Below are 12,836 nucleotides of genomic sequence, written 5' to 3' on the forward strand. Positions count from 1 at the left end.
AGCCTCCACCCTCTGACCTGCTTCCAGTGACCACCCAGCTTCCACCCTCTGACCTGTTCCAGTGACCAGCCAGCCTCCACCCTCAGACCTGCTCCCAGTGACCAGCCAGCCTCCACCCTCAGACCTGCTCCCAGTGACCACCCAGCCTCCACCCTCTGACCTGCTCCCAGTGACCACCCAGACCATCTCCCTCTGACCCGTTCCCAGTGACCACCCAGCCTCCACCCTCAGACTTGCTCCCACTGACCACTCAGCCTCCACCCTCTGACCTGTTCCCAGTGACCACCCAGACCATCTCCCTCTGACCTGTTCCCAGTGACCACCCAGACCATCTCCCTCTGACCTGCTCCCAGTGACCACTCAGCCTCCACCCTCTGACCTGCTCCCAGTGACCACCCAGACCATCTCCCTCTGACCTGCTCCCAGTGACCACCCAGACCATCTCCCTCTGACCTGTTCCCAGTGACCACCCAGACCATCTCCCTCTGACCTGTTCCTTAGCAGCTTCCCAGGCCACTACTCTGACCCACTCCCCATTCCCAAAGCCCCCAAGCCCAGTCCAGAAATCTCTCTTTCCTGTGTCTGTGGCCCATCTCCTATCCCAGGTGCCTGTGTGCCCATGGCTGGAAGCCCTGAGGGGACTGGCAGCTGGGCCTCCCTGGGCTCCAATCTGTCCGCAGTCACAGAGACTAAAGGACTTGCTTTAGGTGACAGCATTGGTGGATTCAAACTCAGGTCCATTAGGTGCCAGAGTCTGAGCTGCCTCCATGTCCCTGTGTCCCCTTCTTCTAGGTGCTCCCAGGGCCTAACCCTGATGCTCCTTCCCCTGAGTAGCCCACCAAGCAGCAGTGTGGCAATTGGGCTGGCCTCCAAGAGCAGGGATAGGAGCAGAAGCCTGCTGTGTCTGGAACACAGACCCCCATTCCTGACTCCATCAGCTTCTTAGAGCCTCAGTTTTTCTCTATAAAGCTCAGCCCTCCTCCAGCCTGCTTCAGCAGGCTCTTGTTAAGAAGCAACATGATGGGCTGCCAGGTGTGGTATCTCACGCCTGTAATCCCAGCACTTTGGGAGGCCGAGGCGAGTAGATCATCTAAGGTCAGGAGTTGGAGACCAGCCTGGCCAACATGGTGAAACCCCATCTCTACTAAGAACACAAAAATAAGCCAGGCGTGATGGCGCACACCTGTAGTCACAGCTACTCGGGAGGCTGAGACAGAAGAATCGCTTGAACCCAGGAGGCAGAGGTTGCAGTGAGCCACAATCGCACCAGTGCACTCCAGCCTGGGTGACAGAGCAAGACTCCATCTCAAAAAAAAAATAGAAGCAACATGATGTAAATGGGGAGGCACTCTGGTGGATGGCTGAGCATGCACTGGTCCAGCTGTGTCATCCCCAGGGGCTGCTACCCCAGCCCATTCTCTGCCATCACCATCACCACCACCACCACCACCATCACCAACACCAGCACCATCATCATCACCACCACCACCATCACCACCACCATTATCATTATCACCATCTCTGCCATCACCACCACCATCATCACCACCACCACCATCACCATCACCACCTCCACCATCACCACCACCAACACCATTATCATTATCACCATCTCTGCCATCACCACCACCATCATCATCACTACCACCATCACCATCACCACCTCCACCATCACCACCACCATCACCAACACCATCATCATCACCACCTCCACCATCACCACCACCATTATCATTATCACCATCTCTGCCATCACCACCACCATCATCATCACTACCACCATCACCACCTCCACCATCACCACCACCATCACCAACACCAACACTAGCATCATCATCACCACCACCATCATCACCACCATCAATATCACCATCATTGTCCTCACCACCAACATGATCATCATCACCACCACCACCATCACCATCACCACCTCCACCATTACCACCACTGCCACCATCACCATAACCAAAACCATCATCACCACCACCATGACCATCATCATCATCATCACTATCACCACCGTTACCCTTACCACCACGATGACCATCAACACCATCATCACCACCACCAACACCATCATCATCACCATCACCACCATCATCACCACCATCATCACCAACACCGTCATCATCACCATCATCACCAACACCAACATCATCACCACCATCATCACCGTCACCAACACCGTCATCATCACCATCATCAACACCACCATCACCATCACCAACACCATCATCACCAACACCATCATCACCATCACCAACACCATCATCATCACCAACATCACCATCACTAACACCATCACTTCCATCATCACCACCACCATCACCATTATCACCACGATCACCACCATGACCCCATCAAGCAATGGCCAACAGGCTCTCTATGCATCAACTGTGTCCATTTTTACCACAACTCCATGGCATACAGACCATTCTCATTCTTACTTCATGGAGAGGGAGACAGGGGAACAGGGAAGTACAGCCATGACCATAGTCAGCCAGCTGGTACTGGGCAGTTAGTGTCCCAGTTCTGGTCTGCTTATTCCCGAGCCCAAGCACTGAACCATTCCAGGCACCAACCTGGGATGGGAATGGTGCCCTGGAACCAGGCCTCCCCAAGCTGAGTCATCAGACAGTGGCAATACAGCTGCTGGTCCAGCCAAGATGCCCAAGCAAGATGCCCAAGTCTTCCCAAGGCAGTGGGGAAACCTGCCTCCCAGAATCTTCCAGCCAGCACTCTAGAGCCCTGGGAGTGCAGTGTCAGGATGTCCTGTGTCTTCAGAGCTCAGAGCCCTGGTGGAGGAAGACCTGAGGCCTGCCCTGGTCGCCTTGTATGTGTGTGCATGTGTATGTATGTGTGTGCACGTGTGTTTTCATACAGGGAGGCAACTTGTTTATCCTTTTGTCAACAACCACACACTACTAGAAGAACAAGCAACAAATTCGTTCAGGAAATACTAGAATCCAGGAATTTCAGACTATGTTAGAATCACCCAGAACTTCGGAGGCCCAAAATATTAACTACAATCACCCTGAATCTATAGTGTGGGTTTCAAAGCACAGGCAGTGGAAGCTGAGACCTGTATTCGGGTCCAGACACCAATCCACCTTGGCACACAACTCAGCCTGGCAGGTGCGCACAGCTACCCTGTCTATAAAACGAGGAGACGACTGCACCATGGCAGGGCTGCTGTGCAGACAAGCTAGGGTAGCACCACTGAGCACTAGGCAGGTGCACAGCGAGACCCTCGACAGTTGCCCATCCTTGTTAGTATCCTCAGCCATGCAGTTCCAGACTCCTGAACCCCAGGGGTCCCAGAAACACTGTCTGGTTTTAAACTCTCATTGCTTCCAGGTCTTCAAACAGGGAATCTCTGAAAAGAATGAGACCCGGAAGGTGACCTAATCCAACACCATACACACTCACAAGCACAAAAATCACATAGTCACACTCACACACCTACAATCACATGCTCCATACCACACTCACACACAATCACACACAGACATACACACATAACACACACTTGCAGACACAACCTCACACACACAGACATATGCACACACATGTAGACACACACAGACACACAATCGCACACATGGCACATGGGTACACCCGCATGCACTCATACAGACACACAGACACATAATCACATACACAGACACACGATTACACACACATACATAACACACACAGAAACACAATCACACACATGCAGACATACGCACATAACACAGACACACACACACAATCACACACATGACACATGGGTACACCAGCATGCACTCGCACAGACACACACACTCACAGACACACAATTACACACACAGACATACACAGAAACACAATTACACAGTTACACACATCAACACACATGCAGACACACAATCACACATGGCACATGGGTACACCAGCATGCACTCACACAGACACACAATCACACACACAGGCATACACAGACACACAATTACACACACAGACATACACACATAACAGACACACACAGACACACACACACACAGACATTCACACACAACACACATTCACACAGACACATAACCACACATGGCACATAGATACACGAGTACCCATTCACACAGAAACACACACAGACACACAATCACACACAGACGTACACACATAACACACACTCACACACACAACCACACACGGTACATAGATACACCAGCACCCACTCACGCAGACGCACACACTCCCATACACACAATCACACATGCAGACATATACACACTCACACACACTCACAGACACATACATACACAATCACAGACACATACATATGCACACAATCACACAGATACACTCACATAACATACACTCACACTGACACACAGACATGCATGCACACAAAGATATACAGGCACACACAATCACACACACAACATACAATCACAAAGACATATACTCACAGACATACATACACGCAATTACACACACTCACACATAAACACACAAAACACCCATTTACAGGCACACACATAACTCACATAGACACACTCACATACAATCACACACTTACCCAGACACATAGATATGCACACAATCACACAGATCACATACACTCACACTGACACATATGCACACACAGAATACACAGACACATACACACAATCACACACACATAGACACAACAGCCACTCACACATACAAACCAATGCAGAGCCTGCATCTGATGATCTGCAGAAAAGCCTTTGTGAGACTGCAGGAAGCCTGCCTTCCAGAATCTTCCAGCCAGCGTCCCAGAGCCCCTGGAACCCTCTATCTGCTCCCTCTTCCGCATGACAGCCCTGCAGACGCATGACGACAGCCCGCCCACCCCTGAGCCTCATCTGCCCCAGGCCTCTTGTCACCAGCTCCCTCAACCATTCCTTGGGTGACAATTTCCACATCGTATGCCTCCCTGGGACCCCCTCCGCAGTCACGCTCACTCAAGTCTGTGCCCTTTCCTCTGCATGGGCAGGACTGGATTTGCCCCCAAGCCACCCGGAGCACAACAGACAGGTTACCTGCCTGATTCTGGCCTTTCTTGATGCAAACTGGGAGCATCAGGGCCCAGCTGGCACCCCAGTCCTACTGCAACACCTGTGGGGCATGTGGTCCCCTGATCCCCTCAGATCTTCTTCAGAGAAGCTGAGCCAAGCCAGAGCTCCTCAGCCTAAAGACGAAAGGCTGAAGTGCGGCCCCCCCTCCTCGATTGCATGACCTGTCACAAAACTTGCTCTGGTCTGGTCAGCTGAGCCTGCCCACATCTTATAGTCATTCACCTCAGACCTGTCACAAAAATGAACAGCTAGCCCTCCCAGTTCTGTAGCCTATTGAGTGGGTTCAGTCAGCAACTCTTCCCGTGATGGCCAACGAGAATCAAAGCTGACATTATCTGTGAATACTCACTATATGCCAGGCACAGAGTAAGCTTTTGAGAAGTGCTTTTGCTCTGTCCACTTTATAGGTGAGGAAACTGAGGCACTGGAAGGTTAAAGGATCTTCCCAAGGTCAAAAGCTACTTAGTAAAAGAGCTGGGGTTTGGATCTGGGCAGTCCAGCTCCAGGTCACCAGTTAAAGGGTTGTCCGGGCCAGACTGTGGACAAGAGGTAGCAGCCTACCCGCCCCCCCCCACCCCCTGCACCTGCCCACGTGTCTGTCACCAGGCATTGCCATTTGTTTGTTTTCAGCCAGCTCTCGGCCTTATGACAAGTGCGGCAAGCAAGGCTGTGTCGGAACCTCCACCAGTGTGTTTGAACATCTCCCAGCAGGCGCTTCTGCTGATCAGTTTTTACTCACTCTGCAGTAATTAGGGCCTTGGGTCTTACTTCAGCTAGCAAATCAGGGTGAACATGGTCCCTGATGGGAGGGAGGGGTGGCCAGCAGGAAGAGCACTGGATCAGGAGTCCCAGGACTCAAGGACCAGCTCTGCCCTCCCCACATCGCATGGTCTCCCCAAGCTTCATTTCCTTTTGTATAAAATGCAGAAGACGATGCCTTTTCTGCTGTGAAAACCAGATAGCAAATAGGGAAAAACATTTGGAAAGCAACTTCATGAAAGAAAAGACAGCTTCCTTGTACGAGGCGCCATGCTAGGTGCTGCAGAAACACGTCTGAGCCGCACAAAAATCCTTTCAGGTGGAAAGTATTATCCCAGTTTTATAAGAAGCGGGTGCTCCTGTGATGCTAGGTGACCTGATCCTCTTGCCATGGTTATGGACTCGCTCTTCTCTACCCTAGCTGGGACAGAGCTTAGGCCCCTCCCAAAAGGGGCCTAAGACCCTAGAACAACAGAGGGCCGGATGCAGCCCCCGCTGCTCAACAGGGTAGGGCAGGCAGCAAGACCCTAATGCTCCTCTACATGCACCGTTAGCCAGACCGCTCTGGCCAGAGTCCAGGAGAAGGGGGCAGTGGGCAGAGGCAGACCTCGGAGATGAAGGGGAAAGTTCTGGGAGGCAGGGCCGGGTCTGCACTGAACCTGGCCCTGAAGAGCCCACGGCCTCCACAGAACCTCCACCCTCAAGATACCACGTCCTTCTCGTCCTCTCCTGCTCAAGGAGCCCCAAAAGCACCCAGCTCTTTCGCAACGGTGTCCAAACATGCCATGCTAAATCCTCTGTGATCTGCACCCCTCATCTATCAATACAGTCTGGGTTCTCCAATCCGAGAGCACGAGTGGAAACCAGGACTCGTGGCCATGTCCCCACAAAGCACCTGGCAGGGGAGGCCAGATCCTCTCACAGGCACAGCAGCTCCAAAAGGGCAGGTTTTGTCTGTTCCCTTCCCGTTCACTGCTGTGTCCCCCAGTGACCAGAACAGGCCTTAGAACACAGTACGTGAAGAATAAATATTAGAGAGAAAGAGAGAAAAGGAAATCAGAAAATCCAATTTGTTTTCTTCCCTCTGTAGACTGGCAGCCACGGTGGGGGACAGACTCAATCCACATCTTCCTGGATATCAGGATCCACAGATCCATGGACCCATGGATCCACCATCCACAGATTCACAGACACATACACCCACAGCTCCATAGATCCCTGGACCCACAGACCCACAGACCTGCACACTCACACTCCCACAGATCCACAGACCACGCACCCACAGTGTACAGGGCACACACAGCTCCCTGGGCTCTGAGATCCACAGACCACGCACCCACAGTATGTAGGGCACACACGGCTCCCTGGGCTCTTTGAGCCCCCAGGCCAGACCTGGGACTCCAGGGGCACAAGAGTAGACTGAGGGCATTAAGGCTGGGGCATGTCCTAGGAACATATGGGAAGAAAACATTCTGCGGCAAAGAACAGGAGGTAGGGAAGGGGTTGGAAAGGAGAAGTGGGGACAGGAGGACAGGCAAGGAAGAGGAGCAGGAGCAGGGGAAGAGCTGGCTACAGAGGTGAAGGGATGGAGGGGAGAGCACCCTGCTCTCCCTGCAGCCCAGAGGGGTCTCTCTAGACCCCATGCCCAGCCCAGCATCCCTTCTTTCCAGACAGCATTTGACACCACAAGCAGCGGGGCTGAGGAATCAAGAGAAGTCAGCTGCCGAAGTGGAGACAGCCATGGATCAAGGAGCCACACAGGAGCCTGTTTGGTTACCTTGGAAAGTGCTAGGAACTGCAGGGTGGCGGGAGCCCCGCCAGCATGGGGGAGGGACAGAGTGGTGCCCAGAAACAGACTGGCCTAAGAGCCCCTTCCTTGGGGCTGAGGCCCAGGGCAGCCACACTTGGGGTGTGGGGTGAAAGTGGCAGAGAGGGCCACGGAGGGAGCATGATGAAGGAGACTGGGGGAGGGGAGTCAGAGGTGGTGACCCCCGTGGGCTCAGGGCGGGGAACTGGGTCCAGAACCACAGAGAGGCTGCAGTCCCCCAAATTGCTCCCAGCTTGGCTGTGGGCTCAGGAAGATGTCTGGAGCAGAGAGAGGGTGAGAGAGGGTGGGGTTCTCACGGCACCCCCCACCCCTACCTGACCACTCAAGGTCAAGGGGAGGCCGCAGGGACCAGAGGACAGCCTGGCGCCCCCTGGTGGGCCTGGAAGATGCCCTCTCAGCCCCAGCTTTCTCAGGAGGGCTTGGAATGGGGGCGAGGGGAGGGGAGGGGCATGCAGGATGAGGAGGAAGGAATGCGGAACAAGCAGGCAGAGAACTTTGGTCAAAGGAAGGGGAAGGGGCCTCCAGCCAGGCCAGCAGCCCCTTCCCCAAGCCTCCCATTGTGAGCCCTGGGGCAGGCACAGCAGCTCTGCGCAGCTAGGAAGAGAGCGTGGAGGGCACGGTGTGGTGACCAGGCCCTCTGGGGTTGTGGGCAGATTCATGGGTTTGGTGCCAGGCCAACTCAACAGCCTCCAGGCACACTCCTTCATTTTCCTCTTCCTCCCCCTGCTGCAGCCCCAGACCTGGTCCCTGCTCAGTGTCACCCTGTCCTGTCCTGACCTGTCACCCACTGCTGTCCCCTCCCTCTGTCTCTGTGTTGACAGTGGAGGCGGGAAGGGAACAGGGAGGTCTCTAGACTCCCAGCCCAGTCCCCAGCCCAGCCCTGGATCCTGAAGCCTGAACAGAAAGTTTGTCCTGAAGGGTGGACAAGAGTTCCGGAAGCGAGTCCTTAGGGCTAAGAGGAGCCACAGATCCAAGAGGTGACCAGGTGCCAGCAGGGTCTGAGGACGGGGTGCAGGGAGGTAGGCCCACACCCTGGGCCAAACCCTTCCCCTGGACTGGGCCACAGACCCACGCCCCTGTTCACACAGCATCCTAGCCCCTAGGTGGTGCCAGCGTCTGCGGGGTGAATCCTCCAGGCAGTGAGAGACAGAGGACGAACTGGCCACTGCCTGGGCCAATCTGAGTGCTCCAACGAGGACTCTCCTTGCATGGTGATCAGACCCCGGCACACCACACACGCCAGACACGCAGGCCCACTCCAGCACTCACTCATTCTCTCTCTCTCTCACACACACACACACACAAACACACACACACACCTGGACCCAGGATACAGACCCTCAGGATGAGAATATAGCTCAGAGGTCTTCTCAGACCCCAATCTCATCCTCAGATCAGGAGCCCCCAGGGCCCTGACAGGGAAGAAAGACACTAGCAGAGGGACTGACTGAGGCCTCAGCCTGGGCCCCACCACAGCCCCCTCCCCCAGGCACCATGACTTCCCCCAAAAGAGGCCTCCCCACCACTGCCAAGCCCCCTAGTCCCCCACAGCTCCCCCACAACACCACCCAGTAGGCAATTAGCACCCAATCATCATGAGCACTCATTACATAACACCTCCAGCCGGCCGAGGGTCCCTTACACCCCTACAGCCCCGGCTCGGACCCTGGCCTGGCTTCATGCAGCGAGGCCTCCGCCCCGCTGGGGTGCCAGCCAAAGAGGGGGTCTCCGCCACCCCCGCCTCCAGGAAAGTTAAACCCTGCCCGGGATTCCCCCATCCAGTGCCCCCCGCCGCCGCGCTCCCAGGCCAGCGCTCCCAGCTCAGCCCGCCGGACACGGGCACCAGCTCTGGCCCAGCTGCCCGCAGAGCCGCAGCCGCGGAGGGGCGGCCGGACCCGCGGACAGCCCGGGCCCCGGCCGGCAGCCTGACTTGTTGAATAAATTTCTGCAGCGCTGGCTCAGCTGGCTTCAGTATTGGCACCGAGAGAACTTTCGTGGCCTTGGAGAGGAGACCGGTCAAAGTTTCCCGTCCTTCCTCCCAAGGCATGGCCCCGAAGGCGCGGAATGGGGGGCTCACCTGACGGGTACGCGCGGGTGGGGAGGATCGGTCCCCAGAAATAAATAAATAAACGCCCCAGTGAAGAGAGAAGCCAACGCGCCAAGAAACTGGCATCGAAGCGGAGCCCTCCCTTCCTTCCCCCCACCCACCCAGCCCCCACCTACCTTGGCATGGACGTGGCCCGGCCGCGGGGGGTCGTCCAGGTTAGAGACGCGGGGACAACGCGTCCCCACCCGAAGCCGGCGATCGAGAGGGACCCCCAGCCCCGCCAGCCGACCCCCCGCCAATTCAGGATCAGCTGAGCCCCCGGGGCGCGGGGGGCGGCGGGCGGGGGGCGGCGGGCCCGGGGGCCCGGGCCATGGCGGGAGGAGGCGGCGGCGGGCGGGAGGGACTGCGAGGCTCTGGGCTGGCGGCGGGCGGGAGCGCGGCGCTCCGGGCCGGGGCGGGGGCGCGGGTGCTGCAGGGACAGAGCAGCGGGGCAAGTGCCGGGGAGACACCAGCGCGGCGGGGAGCGCGGGTCTGAGGCCGGTCTCTCGCCCGCCTCGGCTCTGCTCGCGCCTCCGGCTCCGGGCTCGAAGCGCGGGGTCTGCGCGCGGCGGGGGCTGCGGAGGAGCCCGAGCGCCTGGCGGTGCGGGTACGTGCGGCGGCGGCGAGACCGAGCCGCGCCGCGTGCGAGGAAAAGCCGTCCTTATACTGACACCAAATGTCTTCGGGGAAAGCTGCAGGCGCGGGACGCTGGAGGGGGGAGGCGTGGAGGCGACAGACAGACTGACGGCGGCGGCTGGTGAGCTCCCACCCCTCCCCAGGGGGTAGGAAGCCCCCAGCCCGCGGCCAGCTCCTTAAAATCCAAGTTCGTGCCTGGGGGAGGGTCCTGACCCCTCAGCATGGGGGCTGCGTCATGAGTAAAAAGAGGTGGGGGGGCATTACTGACCACCCCCGTGTCCCAGGTGCCTGCTCTGCCACATTCCACCCTGGCCTCTCACTGAGATCCAGGTCGGGGGTGTTCACCCCACTGCCCCGGTGAGGGGTCACCCACCTAAGACCCCAGCTCTTAAACGGTAGAGCTGAGCTAGAACCCAGCTCTAAAGGTCGCTCCACCTCCCAGGCTGCCTCCGCACTTCTCATTCACACCCCTGCTTCTTCCCACGCTCTAGGCTTGGCTGAAAGGCCACCTCCTCCAGGAAGGCTTCCCAGAGGGCCCCCAGGTGGAACAGATGCCTCTATCCAGCTGCAAAGGCTTCAGTCTCACCACTTACCAAGACCCTGTCACACATGGGATTCCCCCAATCCCACGCTCCTCGGGCCTGTCTCTCTTCCTCTCTCACCCAAGGGCTGTAGATTGGGGAGAGGGAGTATTCAAGGTTATAACCGCCTTTTATTTGTTCATTTGCATCCAGCCAAACAAATTAAAAGCATCAAGACTCTCCCCAATGCAGGCCAAATGGTCTACTCACTGCCTCACAACTCAGGAAGCATTTAGTGAGCACCTGCTGCGTGCTAGGCACCTCTTTAAGAAACCACCTGGAGTTCCACCCTTTTGCCCCCATTTTACCCACGAAGAAACTGAGGCCAGAGATGAGCTGCCTGGCCAAGGTTACTCCGCTGGGAAGCAGCAGCCCCCGGTACGAGTCCAGTGCTCCCAACCCCTGCCCAGATGTTGTCACACTGGGCTGCCCAGCGCAACCCTCTCCACCTCTTTGGAGAATGTGTGGTGAGGGGCACCAGGGGGATGCTGAGGGCTGCCCTGGGCCACTGGTGGCCCCACCAGATCCTGGCAGATAGTCACAGCTTTAGAGAAAGGTACACTCAGGTTTGATCCCAGCTCTGCTGCTTCCTGACTGAGGATGGGAAGCAAAGCCCCTTAACATCTCTGAGTCTCAGGTGCCTCATCTGTGAAATGGGGATAAGGGTTCACACTTTGCAGGATGCAAACCATCTTTAAAGGGCTTAGCACAGTGTCTGACACATAATAGGTGTCCAATAAATATTCATCCCTTTCTAGCTTTTAATCTGTCTAAGGAGACAAGACAAGCCTTTGTCTCCAGACTACAAGGCAAGGTCGTCTAAGCACACACGGGCTGAGAGGTGTCTTACAGGTGTGAATTCAGCAAGCCAGACAGCCCTGCAGGTGGGACGGATTTATATCAGATCAGAGTGGGCTTCAGATCAGGAGTCTTCAGCGAAGCCTCATCAAAGGCAAGAGACTTGAACTGAGCCTTGAAAGTTTGTACAGGATTGAGATAAGAAGAGAGAAGGTGGGTAGAGAAATGGCATCAAGGAGGGAGAATGCATGGAGGCAGGAACAAGGTAGCATGGCAGGCACTCCATGCCCCGAGCAGCTGAATGCACAGTTAGAAAGCCGCAGGCCTGGAGGGTGAAAGAAATCAGGTGGCAAGCTGGGGAAAAAATACCAACCATCGCTGACTCCTTCCCATGCTCCTCCAGGGAAATTTTCATAAAGTAAAGTTCAGAAGACTGGACAGGGCCCTGAGAAGCCACCAGACAGTGAATTCTCAGGTCTGGGTCTTCCGAAGTGGCCAACCTGTTCCTGCTTGTACACCTGAGGTGACATGGATCTCACCACCTCCTGGGGCAGCTCCTCTGCTCTCTGGGTATTTCTGATTATTCAAAGCTCTTTTATAGGTTTGAGCAGAAAACTGCTACCCGTCGTGATCCGGGTCCCTTCCTTGTCTTGACAGGACTAACACTCCCACCTCAGCCTCCTTCAAGCATCTATACTAGCAGAAAGTCCTGTTTTATATCTAACCTTATGTTTCTTTTTTCTTTGTTTCTATTTTTTTTTTTTTTTTTTTTTTTTTTTTGAGACAAGATCTCACTCTGTTGCCCAGGCTGGAGTGTAGTGGCTCAATCTCGGCTCATTGCAGCCTCGACTTCCCAGGCTCCAGTGATCCTCCCACCTCAACCTCCCGAGTAGCTGGGAACACAGGCACACATCACCACACCTAGCTAATTTTTTGTACTTTTTGTAGAGACGGGGTTTCATCATGTTGCTCAGGCTGGTCTCGAACTCCTGGGCTCGAGCGATCTGCCCACCTCAGCCTCCCAAAGTGTTAGGATTACAGATGTGAGCCACCATGCCTGGCCCATGCTTTATGTTTCGACT

At 55.7% G+C, this 12,836-nt stretch overlaps 1 protein-coding gene across 3 annotated transcripts in view; it reads right to left on the bottom strand.

The window, feature by feature from the left end:
* Positions 1-10,411, bottom strand: part of CACNA1I (calcium voltage-gated channel subunit alpha1 I) — a 134,083-nt gene extending 123,672 nt beyond the window's left edge. Inside the window, exon 1 of one of the 3 annotated variants that reach the window (XM_063622881.1) lies at positions 9,877-10,411. The gene's annotated coding sequence lies outside the window, so the exon portion shown is untranslated. The remainder of the gene's footprint in view (positions 1-9,876) is intronic. The other 2 variants (XM_063622882.1, XM_055251946.2) reach the window with 2 other exon arrangements.
* Positions 10,412-12,836: the final 2,425 nt, after the last annotated feature.

Source organism: Symphalangus syndactylus, chromosome 18 (assembly GCF_028878055.3).
Source record: "Symphalangus syndactylus isolate Jambi chromosome 18, NHGRI_mSymSyn1-v2.1_pri, whole genome shotgun sequence".
Classification (NCBI taxonomy): domain Eukaryota; kingdom Metazoa; phylum Chordata; class Mammalia; order Primates; family Hylobatidae; genus Symphalangus; species Symphalangus syndactylus.